The sequence below is a fragment of the Amphiprion ocellaris genome, chromosome 4 (genome assembly GCF_022539595.1).
Source record: "Amphiprion ocellaris isolate individual 3 ecotype Okinawa chromosome 4, ASM2253959v1, whole genome shotgun sequence".
Lineage (NCBI taxonomy): Eukaryota > Metazoa > Chordata > Actinopteri > Pomacentridae > Amphiprion > Amphiprion ocellaris.
Genome location: NC_072769.1, coordinates 27,909,638 through 27,925,474, shown reverse-complemented (window position 1 = coordinate 27,925,474; position 15,837 = coordinate 27,909,638). Strand labels below are relative to the sequence as shown.

General features: G+C 39.9%; 1 protein-coding gene across 4 annotated transcripts in view; it reads right to left on the bottom strand.

The window, feature by feature from the left end:
* The window catches only part of sdk1b (sidekick cell adhesion molecule 1b), a 296,949-nt gene that overhangs the window by 165,472 nt on the left and 115,640 nt on the right, over positions 1 to 15,837 (bottom strand). The window lies entirely within an intron of this gene.

The window sequence follows — 15,837 nt, the reverse complement described above, 5'->3', positions numbered from 1 at the left end:
TGTTCGTCCTCCTCTTCCCTCTTCTGCTGCCCGTCTCCCTCCCTCAAGTGTATGAGGCAAAGTGAGCCTCCATCATTTGGGAGAGTCGTTAAGTACAGCCTCAGACTTAATGTTTTTTCTATAGTCTACTTTTAAAAAGTTTTCTTTTTACGTTAGTTGTTTGAGAAAGGTGACTGAAAGAACACAGCAACTGAAATGCAGACCCAAGTTAAGGACAGATGACAGCAGACAATAAGGCTATTATCTCAGCAAACAACACTTACATCTGACTGCTGGCTGGGATGTGGAAATAATGGAGTTATCCACTCTAAAATATTTATAGTTTTGTATCAAGATGGAGGAGAAAATGTACTTTATTAAAAACATAATGTTTTACCTTGTGGTATATGTGTAGGTCTACTGATGGCCTACAGACTTGGAAAGCACATCAACAGTTTTAAACAAAGCTACAATAAATTGCTTTTGGCAGAAAAAGCAATGAATATTCATGGATCGACAGCAGGCCCTAAAGTGCTGTCTTCATAATGCAATTCTTTCTGACTGCACCTTGACAATGAATAATATTACCAGAAAATGCAATGCAATTAAAGCAACCCCTTGTTCCTTGCCTCCCATCGTCACGTGTCGATCCCTCTACCCCCATGCAGTACAGTGATAACATTAAAAATTAACCAAGTCATCTGATTTCTTTACTGCAAAATTCATGAGTAATAGTGTGACAGTAGAACAACTCGCCTCTGGACATGTTTTAGCAACTGCCAGTCTTTTGCAAGCAGATAAAATGTACGAGCAGAAACATTAGAACTAAATTAGGCATAAGGAGAAAGAGACATAAATTATAAAATGGCAATGAAGTCTGAGGTTAGATAGATGCATGTAGGTATTATATAAAAAGATAGACACATGCTGGCATTGCTCTATTATTCCAGCAGTCAGTAAAAGCCAGAGCAAAGGCAAAGGTAGCCTTTCTGCAATTAGTCCAAGATGCAAGTTTATCATTATTATCATTTTGCATCTGCGACTGCGTACCTGGAACCAAGTGATAAAAAAAATAAAGCAGTCTGTGCTCTGTGGGTGTGTTGACGAAGCAGCACTGAACAATTTTCTTAGTCACTTTGGTGCAAAATTGCTGCAACAATTTCCTCATAAATGCAAAGTAATTTTCATGGCACAGTTCAGCACGGCCTTTTTCCACTTGCTATATTTTTTTTTCACATACTGTAGATTATCATGTGCATAAAAATAGAATTTTTAATGTGACTGAAGAACAATTTTGTCAATAGTATCATCTACAAGAGTGTGATGGGGTGATATGAAGGTCCCCAGAAACGCCAGCAGTTTGATTAGGGAGTCACCAATGAGAGGGGCTGTGAGCAGTTTTCAAGTATGGCACCGCAGTGCCATTAATTATTTACACCTCTTGACATGGCAGCAGAATCTTCACAGTAAATAATGTTTTGGAATTTTGTTAGAAAGCCATTTCTTACAGGTTCTAAATTCAACAATGAAGTCATTGGCAGTGACACGGCTGTCCTCGAGATAAAAACTGAGTAGAGAAAGCACAAAATCTGCATGGTTCCAGATGTATCCAAGAATTGTTACAGTTTATCTATCTTTATTAAATATTGGCAGAGCAATGTGTACAGAGGCATATCCACATAATCAGTAGCACAACTAAATTCTATGTTACATGCTACAGGAAACATACAGCTAACATGTGGTGTTGGTTTGGTCTGTAAACGTGTACCTGCCCGGCATCAGTGAAGCTCAACTCAAGCTGATCTGTTACCTTATTATCTCCAAATCAATTCAGGGTCTCATGCAACCCATTAATGAGAGACCTGACCTGACCTCTAATTAAATACAGACTCAGGGCTGCTACTGAGGTGTGAAGACAAAAGCTCAAGGCAGAGGATCCTGTCAGGGAACACAATGGAAAGAGGCAATAAAGAAATAATAAAAATAAATGGAAATAGTGCAGAGACGGTGCAGATTGTCGAGGCAGAAGCAGCCCTCATGTTTATGGATTATGTTCACTTGTGTTTCCTTCTGCTCAGACCAACTGCACAGCAGAATATAACACTCACATCTCCTCCAAACCTCGCATACTTAACGTAACTTAATTATGTTTGTAGTAGGATGGCATCATCATGTGATTGTCAGCAGGCAGCTAACGTAGTGTTCACTTGTTGTCATAGTTACAGTGACGACGTGCCGCCATCTCACAGTGATACAGAAATCTTAAACAAATCCAGAGATCCAGACTATAAGCTGCATCACTGCGAAAATCTAATGAGGTGGTCCTTGTGTCATTTCTGACCTTCCCTGAAAATTTCATTCAAATCTGTTGTTTGTTTTTATATATATATATATATATATATATATATATATATATATATATATATATATATATATATATATATATATATATACATATATATTTGTATTTGCTCTGATCATTCGTGTTTTCATTAAAGAATGGTTCATATTTTAAAAATCCTGCCAGGGTATGTAAATTTTTGAGCACAACTGTATATGGCTGCTTTGACTTCCTGGGTGGAATGAGAGATAAGAGAAAACTTAGAAACTCAGTTTGTAACTCCGTTGCTCTCAATATGTGTATAAAACTAGTGTTATCAGCAACAGAGCCAGGTCGTACATCTGCTGCTGTAAAAACCTCTGACACTCTTGTCCATGTTCACATATTCTCTACACCTTCATGCTGTGAATCTGTTAGCACTGCAGACCGCTGAACTCAGTGTCATTGTCATAAAAACAGTTTTAGACGACTCTGACTGTGGCTTGGTGCATTATGGCGCTGGAAGTAAATCTGTCTAACCTTTTACTAGAAATGGTCAGATCTCTGACTTAAGAGTCTTAGCTTCAGACTTTGCTACACACCTCAGGCTCACTAGTTCTGAGAGTTGATAATTTTTAAAGGATTTAATTGGAAAAAGGCCAAAAAAAGTTTTTAAAAAAACAGAATGTGAACATAGATAACCCCCTCCTTAAGCACACATTTCAAATGTGCAAAGACAGTGAAGCTAAAAGTCACCATGCATTTGTGGAGTCAGATCCTGCCCTATTTCTACTGACTGGCTGAAATCTCCTGCAACAAGCAAGGTTTTCTAAAGCCGGAAAATGGAGGCAAGAAGAGGTGCAGAAGTCTAGTTTCCTGTCAGGTCACTTGAATTGAGAGATTAATTTTAAATTTGTGTCCAGTGATGCCAAATAAAACACTGCCCATCCCAGCTTCAACTGTTTTTTTTTTTTTACAACCTAAAAGTGCACACATCGATGCCCAAACCATCGCTGCAATCTCAGAGTCTAAAACTGCTCAGCATTTCCCTTCAAAGATCTAAGTTGAGCTGAAGGTCAAGGCAGAAGGAATACCAGGATTACCATTTTCCCTTTGAAATGGGATCAACAACCACTAATACCACCTGACAAGAGAGAGAGACTGAGGAGGAGAAGCAAACGAGAGACAGAACAACAAACACACATCTGCTGAAATGAAGAGAGGTAAGATATCCAAGCGAAAATGGAAGGCTTTACAGTGGAGACTTTCCTTTCTGTCATTTGTCGCCACATTAGGGGACCAAAGCAGCAATTCAATTATGGAACAGGACAGAGAGAGGGGAGGGAAAAAAAGAGCAGAGGGAAAGGGAGGAGAGGTAAATTGGAAAATATCAAGTTCAGGCAGGCATCAAAAAAAGAGTTCCTGTTCCTTTTTGTCATGTCTTTCATTTTCTTCTCTAAAATTAATCAGTGCAGGAATCTGGTGTGAAATTCTACATTTTGCTGTCTTATCACAGTGGTTTATCTTTACTTGTTACTGCCGAGTCACAAAAAGACTCTCAACACATTTTGTTTGAGTAAATTTTGCAGACATTTCCTATTTTTCCATTTTTAGAGTCGACAAACTGTAACAACCTCTCATGAGGAGGATTATTTGAGCATATTTGGTTGCAACTCTTGAAAGAGGACAGCAGCGTCATTCCAGAAGAAAAATTCTTGCTCCAGATCTAAAAATGTCTTAATTTGTCTCATTAATAAACAGCATCAACACAGAGTCAGGCAGAAATTACACAGAACTGAAGACGTACACGGAAAGCTAGAAAGACTGGCAAGTTTCATCTGTGAAGTAGATGATATATGATCATATATGTACAAAAATATCAACAAAAACTATTGGTCTATTTCTTCTTAATTTAATTTTGGAAATCAGTACAATGAATATTTGGCCACTTTATTAGCTGCACCTGTTCAATTGCTTGTTAACACAAATAGCTGATTAGCCAATAAATGCAACTCAATGCATTTATTTAGGCATGAAGACGCGGTCAAGACAACTTGCTGAAGTTTAAACCAAATGTCAGAATGGGTAAGAACGGGGATTTAAGAGACGTTGAACATGGTATGGTTGTTGGTGCCAGATGGGCTGGTCTGAGTATTTGTCAAACTGCTGATCTACTGGGATTTTCACAAGCAACCATCTCTAGGGTTTACAGATAATGGTTCTAAAAAGAGAAAATATCCAGTGAGTGCCAGTCGTGTGGACCAAAATGCCTTGTCGATGTGAGAGGTCAGAGGAGAATGGACAGACTGGTTGGAGATGATAGAAAGGCAACAGTAACTCAAATAACCACTGGTTACAACCAAGGAATGTAGAATACCATGTCTCAATGCACAACACATCCAATCTTGAAGAAAATGGGCTACAGCAGCAGAAGACCACACTGGATGCCACTCCTGTCAGCTAAGAACAGGAAACCGAAGTTACATTTGGCACAGCCTCATCAAAATTGGACAACAGAAGATTGGAAAAATGCTGCCTGGACTGATTCAGATGGTCAGAATTTAGTGATAACATGAAAGCATGGATCCATCCTGCCTTGTATGAACAGTCCAGGCTGCTGCTGGTGGTGTAATGGTGTGTGGGATCTTGACACACTTTGGGCCCCTTTGAACCAATCGAGCATCATTTAAATGCCACAGGCTACCTGAGGATTGTTGCTAACCATATCCATGACTTTATGATCACAGTGTACCATCTACTGATGGGTATTTCCAGCAGGATAATGCACCATGTCACAAAGTTCAAACCACCTCAGACTGGTTTATTGAACATGAAAATGAGTTCACTGTACTCCACTGGTGTCCACAGTCACCATATCTGGATCCAGTAGAACCTTTGGGATGTGGTGAAACGGGAGGTTGGCATCATGGATTTGCAGCCAACAAATCTGCAGCAACCGCGTGATGCTGTCATGTCAATATTGACCAAAATCTCTGAGGAATGTTTCCAACACCTTGTTAAAGGTATGCAACCAAGAATTAAGGCAGTTCTGAAGCCAAAACAGGGATCCAACCTTTTACTAGCAAGGTGTACCTAACAAAGTGGCCAGTGAGTGTACATCAGTTTCAGAATGTTGGATAGCCATTTCCCCGCGTTTACTGTTAACATACTGTAAACTGAGATATACAAAAGCACATTTTTCCATGTTAAACTCTAACTTCAACTAAAATTTTATTCGTTATCTAAGTCAGTTTATGTAATAGAACCAAATGAAAGCCCTAACATAGGGGATTGTAGAGTACAATATACAAGTAAGTATGAGAAAATTTCAGCACATGGCTCTTCTTAGTGCAGCCACGTCTTAAAATCCTACATGTCTGGGATGGTTTTGTAATCCCAAAAATAACTACATCATATCATTGAGAAGAAAGTCACATACAGTATCTAAGCTTCTGGTGGCTCCAGAGATTAAGTTCCAGACACAGTGGATTGAGATGAGCTTAAACTCTTTAGTCTGTATTCATTTCCTGTAGTTTTTTATTGTCTTCTTCTACCTCTCCCTCAGTCACTTTGATCCTCCCCTTTGGCTGCCGTGAGAAACCGAGTCATTTTGAACTGCGGCGTTGCTGTCACGGATAGAAGACCTTTCAAATGGCCGGTTGTATTTTCAACCTTTGGTGGGATCTAAGCCTAAACATCCTTTGAGGATCTCTCCAAATGACGCTCTTTTTATCTTGATGTCTCTTCTTGCTGTCTGTCTAATACACACATGAATATATGCAATCACTTGCACACAAACACACACAACATCTGCTTGCAAAGTTCAGACACCGAGAAAGTTCCTTCTGTTCAGACCTCTGCTGTGTGTGTGCGTGACGGAGAGCGGCAGAATAATGAATCGTTCCCTCTGTTAAAGTGGTGTTTGACAAATTAAAATGAATGAATGCTGAGACACACATGTGCACACAAACACATGCACACACACCTCCACAGCATATGGCAGCTCAAGCCAGGTCTGAGGAGAAATATTTCCCAGAAGGCCTGGTTCAGACACTGATGGCTTGTGACATTAGTGCACCCTGCGCTGCTCAACTCCCCAGAACAAGAAACTGAAATATTCACTGTCTGTCCTGCCATGCTTCTGCATAGATCACTGCCTTTATTTGATCAATTGAGCTCCAAGCATTCCTGATGAATGAAGGAAGAAAGAGAGTCCTAATTCTCCTCATCCTGGCTGTCCTCTCGCCGGCTATTACAATCACTTCACGTCCATCTGCCACAGGCCTCTGAGCTAATTAAAAGCAGCAGCTCCCACTTCTCGACCTGGGCTGCAGGTCACAGTTAAAATATATATCAGTGTCTGCGACGCTTAGGTGGCAGCACTGTCCCAAACTTGTTTTGACTGCTGATGTACGGCGGAGAGGAAAGCACTCAATATGTCTGAAATTCAGAGCTCCGTGTGAAAATAGCAGGAAAGAAAAATATTTTGTGAGGGAGGAGGGGAGAGGGGAAGCAAATCAGAGAGATGGCAGAGCAGTGAAGAGATGGAGAGGACGGGGAGTGAGGGTTCCATTAGATTAGAGCAGAGTATGTGGGAAGTGACAGCTTGTAAGTTCGTGGCTGGCCAGCATTTTGAGGGCTAGGGAGTTTGGGAATGTTCATAGACAGACAGGACGTGTGTGAGGGTGAGAGGGGGAGTGTAGACAGACTGTATATGTGTTGGATATGCAGAGTGGGTTGGGGGCAGGCACGTGGACATAAATTGAGAGCAGCGAGAGAGGCAGGAAGACAGACAGCGAGATGGGGCTGGGGACTCTGGGAGCGATGCATATCGGATCAATAAACTTCATAAACGACATCATCAGCTCGGTCACCACGAAGACAGCCAACCGCCAGGCACCATCTGGCCCCGTCTCACCGGACCGCAGGATCAGCCAGCGTAACCTCGCACACAAACACGAGCGCATGCAGACGCTGTGCAAATATTCACTGCACTTGCTCCGGCACGCATGAGCGCACACAGAGCCGCTCAAGCCAGGTAGATGCAACCGAGACCGGTCTGGAGAGACAGATTGTGGGTGTGTGTGTTTGTGTGCATGCACCACCGCAGCTAAACAATTTATTCAGGAACAGAAGTTTATGAGTTCTATGAAACACCATATCCTGTAGCATGATAATGACCGTAAAAAAAAGAGAGAGACAACGAAGGACAGCCAACGGAGAGAACAAAGCAATATAAAGAATAATTCAGAGGTAGAAAAGTAGGAGTGAGAGACGGACCAGGGAGGTGAGAAGGGGGAAGACATGACTTGTAGAGACAAGAGGGGAGCTGTGAAGAAAGGTGCAAATTAGTCTTTTCTATGAAGGTTCAAAGGCAGTGTTATGCATGAATCTTCATCAGAGTGTGTGTATGTGGGCTGCAAGCAAATCAGAATATTTCATTTCACAATGCAGAGAGGAACATTTTTTTTTTTTTATCCAGATGACATTAATACCTGAAAATGATGTGGGGAGATTCACTTCTTCTTGTCATATTACAGGTTGTTTTTTTTTTTTTTTAAAGAGCAGGGAAAAAAGTGAAAAACATTTAATTCCAGAATGAATGTGACAATATATATTAATATAACAATATCATTGATCATACTGCTGTATCACAAAGTATATTACCATTACGAGACTTTGCCAGTGGCAGAACCAGCTGTCATTTTTATATAGTTGCCATGGATACAAGTGCAAAAGCCTTGAATTTTGAGCCCCTTTCAGGCATGGGATACGTAACATGCATGATTTCATTGAAGTGAGGGCACTCTGTCATTCAGACATGGTCACGTTTATCTTAATGATCCTCACAGTATCATTCAGACATGCCAATGACAGTGATGGACAGAGCTGCAGGACATAATTAGTCATACATGTGAATTTGGACAGTGACATACAATGCATTATAATGCAATAATAAACAAAGACTAAAGGTGCGTGTCCACTAGATGCGATTTTCCCGCACGGCAATGCACCGCATCTGAAAATCGCACGGAGCGGGCCGCAGCTCATTTGCATAAAGTAGGCTGGACTTCTACTTTATGCAAATTCGATGTGTGCAGATTCCACGCATCGTGAAACTCTTCTCAAACTTCTAAACTAGTCGTTGGTGACCTAAAACAAGGACAGATTCAGCTGCTGCACAGCTTATTTCTCGCCTCAAATGCTTTCAGAAATAGTTTTCGCTGAAGTGCTTTCGAAATAAAAGGAAAGTTTGTGGCAGAGCAGCTGTGTTTTTCCGACTCATCTGCCGGACCATCAAGCTGAAAGCTTGGTCACGTCACCACGTAGCGGACTGCTGATGCTTGACCGCTGTCATGTGACCATGTTGTGGTCCGCTAGTGACCGCCCGCCATCTGTGCCATTTTCAGATGCGGTGCGTTGCCATGCGGGAAAATCGCATCTAGTGGACACGCACCTTAAATCTAAACTAACAGCATGTCCAAATGACCAAATAAAGGCTGCAATTATGATTTTATCGATGTGAGATGATGATTAGTCAAACTACAGAAATTTAAAATATGTTTTCATTGTTACTCATCTACCTGTCGCCACATGTTGGCAGCTGTTTTAATTATCTGTATGTAGCTATAGGAAGCATCCACACAAGCAACGATGCCACTACTGCAAATATCGTATTAGTAGATCCTCGTATGGATCCGCCTGCAGAATAGTGCTTCAGGCAGTATGCAATAAACTCAGAGGAAATATTCATATAAACAGCTGGAAACAACAAACTCAGCTGAACTTTAGTTATTTTCATGGACATTTCACTGTGTAATAGCTGTGAAATCGGATCACAAATTGAAGCAAAACTCAATATACATAAAAAGATGTTTATGATCTTGGCTACTTGTTTTTCACGCTCTCTCTGATCTTTGTTGGAATGTGGAATAAGCCCTCCTTGTTTAAATGCTGTCAGATGAATGGAAATGGAAAGAGCCTCAGACTGTCTGCATCCAAGTTTCACACCAGTCACAACTTAACATAACACAGCACTCCAGCGTACAGGAATAAAGAATCACATCTTATCAGTTAGTGGGGAGAAACACACTCTTCACTTTATGTCTTATGAGCACATGGCATTAACACATGTCCTGGGTGATCCGATTATAAGTGGACAGCTGTGACCACAGGTGTGAATGAACCCAAGATGCATTGAGGGTCCACTGAAATTCGATCAAACAAAATCTATAGGTGGTCTGGATCACATATGGCTACATGGTTTAGGAAACGTGAAAGCAACTGTGTCCAGCAGAAACTGTAAAAAGGTTTCCAAAATACCCATCGAGATATATCATGAGTGCTTCAAACATCCTGGATGGTTTGGTTTTCCTGCAACAAGCCAAGAAATATTGTTTTGATTTCTTCATCTTCTTTAAATTCCTGACAGACTAGGCGTGCAAAGCGCATTTTTGCCGCCTGCCAGTTAAAAGAACAACACATTTGTTCGTTTCAATTATAAATGAGGTACTATTTATTTGCATAGAGGACCGGGACAGGACATCATAATAGTTGGTGATCAATAAAAGGGCAGCAGGAAGCGCTTGTTGATGATCCATTATTTTAGAATGAATACAGCAATTTTCTGCTCGACTCCATTTGTCATTCAAGGAGTGTGAATATGTGTCAGACGTAAAACACAGAAGAGCTGTTTAAATCTGAAAAGATTTGTTGCTAAACATTAATTAAGTGAGCATTAAGGAGGTGCTCAGTATTCTATGGATTTGTCTCCGAGTCTGATTCAGTTTCTTACTTTGGAGGTTTGGGTTAATCAGCCTCAAAGACTATCTGAAAGAGCATTAAACACACACTTGAGGGAAATTCGCACAACTCCCTATATAAATTCAGACTAGATACTGAATTCGAAATTAAGACTCACAGTTATCACAAACTGCATATTTATGCTCTTATATTTTTAAGTAAAAAAGCACAATATTTTCTAACTTTCAACACAGAAAGCACGATGGCAGGTGACATAATCATCAACATTGAGGTGCCATCATTGAGGTGACTACACCATTTACCAACATATGGCTACAGCTCACATATCTGCTATTATGTCTATAAAGAACATTATGTGTGAAATAAAAGAAGTGAATTGGTGAATTGCTACTGTTGAAGCATAGACGGAGGTACAGCATCAGATAGGAAGACATGGAGTGGTGCAAACCTAAAAATATTTGGGTTTGGACCTTGCCAACAGACTGGACTATACTATTCTTCTTCAGAAGATTAAGACCTTTCGATGCATGCAGTGAAATGCTGCGTATGTTCTACCAGTCAGTGGTGGTCAGGGTTTTTTTCTATGCTGTGGTCACTGGCTGGTAAAGAAGGCTGGTTCTGACCTCGGCAGGAGTTTGGACTCACTGAGGACTGTGGTTTAGAGAAAAAGCACAGTGAAGTGCATCCTTAACAACACCAGCCACCATCTTCACAACAACCTATCTATCTATCTATCTATCTATCTATCTATCTATCTATCTATCTATCTATCTATCTATCTATCTATCTATCTATCTATCTATCTATCCATCCATCCATCCATCCATCCATCCATCCATCCATCCATCCATCCATCCATCCATACATCCATACATCCATCCATCCATCCATCCATCCATCCATCCATCCAAATAACAGACAAAAAAAGCAACATTATCTATTATTATATCATTATTATGTTTATATGTGGACAGAGCTTTGCAATGCACAGTGGTTGGCTCAGATATCAGTAAATGCAGTCTGAGCTTGTAATGAGCGGGTGATCAAGCAACAAAACAGATTTTCAAAGTGAAATCTTCTCCCGTCTTAATTTACTGCTCTTTGTCAGCCGTTTACCAGTAAAGTAGATAAAAATGTGACGAATCTCTCAGTTTCCGCCTGCTTCTGTCTCATGTAGCTCTCTTGAGCAGCGGAGAGATTCTTGTGGAAACTCAATGGAGTTAAATGAGACAGAAATGATCTATTTCAAATTATTGGACACAACACACCTCCTTCTCTCTGTATAGAGTGTGGTCCAAATAAAATGCCTCCTACATTCAGCACCAAGCTTTTGCTGTGTAAAAAAGAACCTCTACTAGTTATTACCAGAATGTCACTGACATTGTATTTCATCAAAATGCCTTCATTTCTTAGGACTTTAGTGGAGGCAGTCAGGTATTCAGTACAGTCAAGCTATTTCTGAAATAAATAGCTGAGGAAGCCCATGAATTTAATGAGTTATTCTGATAGTAAAATGCATGGACTGTGCATTTTCAGATGGAATGTGTTATTTTTTTTTTCTCAACTTAATCAATGAGACCCGATTAAGTTTGCTTAATTTGGTCGGATGAACATGGATAAACAGCCTCTGGTAAAAACGCTCCATTCCCATCAGCTTTAACTTGCAGCAGATGGATTTGGTTCTGGATTCAAATCGTTTTAAGCTGTATAAAGTTGGAAAGTCAGACATACACTTAAAGGGTCTATAAATACATTTCTCATCATGTGGGCTCCATTCTTTACTCATTTCAAATGACTCAATTTCCCTACAATGTCAGAATAATATACGCTTTCACATGTTTTTTTTTTTTAAATTTTTTCTTTATATACGTATATTTATAGTGAAAGATTGGATCTATATAACCTTTGCTATATGGCTTGATGGTGAGTTATAAGGGACAATATTTCTGATCCGGTAATATGTAAACTTCTCCCTTTTTTCTCTCTTTCTTTTTTAATATCAGAATCAGAAAAAAACATATTTATCCCCGAGGGGCAATTAGGAAAATACATACATGCAAAATATACATGCACGCGTATGTAGGTTTATGTTTATACACACATTTTATGGATACAGGTGCAAGTGCCAGTATGCACATGCCTTTGTCTGTATTATTTGTGTATAATTTTGCATTGTGTGTGTGTGTGTGTGTGTGTGTGTGTACACACACACACACACACACACACAGGGGTGGCTGTGGCTCAGGTGGTAGCGCAGGTCGTCCAATGATTGAAGGGTCGGCAGTTCGATGCCTGCTCTGTCCTAATCATGTGCTGTTGTGTCCTTGGGCAAGACACTTTACCCACCTTGCCTCCAGTGCAGCTACTCACACAGGTGTATGAATGTTGGTGGTGGTCGTAGGGGCCGTAGGCGCGGACTGGCAGCCCAGCTTCCATCAGTCTGCCCCAGGGCAGCTGTGGCTACAAATGTAGTTTATCACCACCAGAGTGAGAATGTGTGAGTGAATGAATAATGGATCCATTGTACGCGCTTTGAGTATGCCTTAATAGAAAAGCGCTATATAAATCTAATCCATTATTATTATTATTACATAGCAGCAGCAGCTGCATACAGTCAGTTCAGTTTGTGCAGAAAACGAGTCAAATGATGCGCAAAACGCTCCTGTTTGTGTGGACGAGTTTGAAGCAGAAAGACTGAGTTAACAAAGACAGTTGAACACCACCTTTTTACCTGTTAGCTCTGACTGAGGTTTTAGTGATTTGTTGAGCCAATTCACGCAAAGAAAGTCTGACAATGTTAAACTATCTTCGTGGTTCAGCTTCTGATCTGCCAAAAGCCGTAAACACTAGAAAAGATGCGGCGGTTAAAATAGAAGGATCCCGTCAAATTTAAAATCCCCTTATCATTTACTGATGATAGGTCTGGTCCGAATACGACAAGGGTCTGCAACCTTTAACAGTCAAAGAGCCATTTGGACCTGTTTCCCACAGAAAAGAAAACACCGGGAGTCACAAAATCCTTTTGACACTTACAATGGAGACAACACTGCATATGTCGTTTTTTACCTTTATGCGATGTACCATATTTTCTGGATTATAACTTGCACTTTTTTTCATAGTTTAGCTGGTCCTGCGACTTACACTCGGGTGTGACTTGTATATATTAAAATACATAATTTCACATGTTCTTAAATGTTATTTCACACTGACCGACACGACCACGGAGTAAACATTACTTCACGGCAACCAGGAGGATGCGCCATGCAACTTTCCTGCATGTCATTGGATGGATCGACAAAGCATGGGCTTCAGTGACAACCGAAACCATCCTGTCGGGAATCAGAAACGGCAGGTTAATTGGAACTGGAACTGATGCTAAGTCTGACGACAGCCACGCAGAAGAGGAAGCGTCGCTTCATCTTCCTCCGGAGTTGGCAGAGCTGTTCAGAAGTGACACGGAGGATGAAAAAGTCAATGGATTTAGTGATTTGGAGTGAGATCTAGAGTTTGGTAAACTTGTTTAACGGTATCTGTGGATTATGTTCATTTTGTCGTTTCTTATTATAGGACAGCGTTACTTTTATTACTGAGTTGTCAGTTTAAGTAACACGATTCTATATTAACGGTATCTTGCTTTTTGGATTCACGACTTTGTTATTTTTTATTCCTCCTATTCATCCTCCCTGTTATGATCTTTATGCTATAGTGTATCTGAATAACTGTTAATATGCTACATTAACATACCATACACCTATTCAGCCTGTTGTTCTTTATTCTATTGTTATTATTATAACTTGCCTTTCAAGATGAAATATCTGTTCTTGGTCTCGGATTTTGTAAAATAAATTTCCCAAAAAAATGTGACTTATAGTCCAGTGCGACTTATATGTTTTTTTTCTTCTTCATGATGCATTTTTTGATTGGTGCGACTTATACTCTGACTTATAGTCCGAAAAATACGGTATAAAAAAACTATAGTGTGTTGCATTTATGATATCAATGAACTGCTACAGAGGAAACGAAATTACATTAACCCTAACTCAATGAATACACGCAAAATAATAGGCAATTAAAATATGTATTAGGACTAGGACTTCAACGTGTTAAAAAAAATAATGCATTTAGTCGCACTTTTCTCAGTTCCCTAATTTCTGGCACACCGGTAACACTGATGAACACTCCAGCCTAGTAGGTGGCGGTAATGAACCTCAAGTCTGTTTTCCAGCCGTGAAGAAGATACACAGGAGTGACGTCAGCACAAGAAAGCTGGCTGAACAGTGAAGGAAGACGAGACCACATTGAGTTTGTTGGGCGGAAAGTTTTCTTTTAAAAATCTTCCTGATGGCAGCTTGGATAAAAGCCTGGTTGTGTGCAAATTGTGCAACAAATAGTTTACTTATCACCGCAGCACTTCAAGCCCACGGCACCACGTCATGCAAAACATGTAGCTGTTAGTACCAGAGCTAATGTCAGATACTGGCAAATGGTGTAGTCATCCCATAATAGACCACTTTTCGAGACACTGAAAGTGTTTGAGTTTACTAAAAAATCTAAAATGCTGAATATAATCACTACACTTTGAGTTTGCAGTAATCTGCGAATGTGGTAGACATGAAAAATACACAGATAAATGAATGAAACAGCAACAATCTCGTTGTTTAAGTTCACGTATATGTCTATCGATCCATTCAGTCGTCAACCAGCATTTATTTAAATTGAAAAACATTTTATATATATATATATATATATATATATATATATATATATACACACATATATATATATACATACAGTGAGTAAAACGTGTAAATAGGCTGGTGTCATGGAATAATCAGCAACAACAACAAGGACTAGTCGTTTTCTCTTTTTCACAGATAGCAGCTGAAGGAGGCTAATGGTGCAGTGGTGATGCTCCGACAGTAAACACTTTCAATGCAGGTAGCATCTTGAGTAGGAAAATAACTGCAGTCCACTGTCATTAAGCTACACTTAATGAAGCCCCATTAAGTTAACAGGAGAACATTATCCATGTTCATTCAAATTAAAAAGCAAAGTCAAACTTGATGTGAACCAGAAACCAAAAAAAACTGCTTATGTAACCTGACTCTACAAAGCTCTCTAAAAAGCACTTTTGAGGTGGTGACTGTCATTAAAGAGTGAAAAAGTTGCTGTCTGGCCGTTTACGTGTACAACAAGGCCACAGACAATTTCGCGCAATAACACATCGGGGAGCAGTTAGTGTTCTTAATGGGTAGTTAGTTATCTCAGAGTGCGAGCACAGTCTAATAAAAGCACTGAGGGTCTCAATCTCAACACCTACTTTCATTGATGAGTAGATTTTAAAAGCTACATAATTTAAGGTACTGTCTGAATCTATAGCACATTACTTTGAAAACCTTTCACAGCAAGCCCACTCGCTGCTCTGAATACCTGCATTATTAACACACTGTACGAGCATTTTCCTAAATAATGACAGTGACAGGGATATCTGTTGCAACTAAGAAATAATATGCAAATTGCAGGCATTTCAAAGGAGTCAGACAATGGCATCAAGCGACAGGCAGTGAAATACAGCTTACACAACACATCCAGACACCCTCATATCTTCGCTGTACAATTAACATAAAAGAATGTCTCCCGTGCACATAAAACCACTTAATAACCTTGTAGATTTGAATCACTGAAAAGTCCATTTTATCTTTTCTTGATAAAGTCTATTGTGATGAAAAGGGTCAGTTATCTAAATAGCCTATTATTTATAACTACTGACGTGT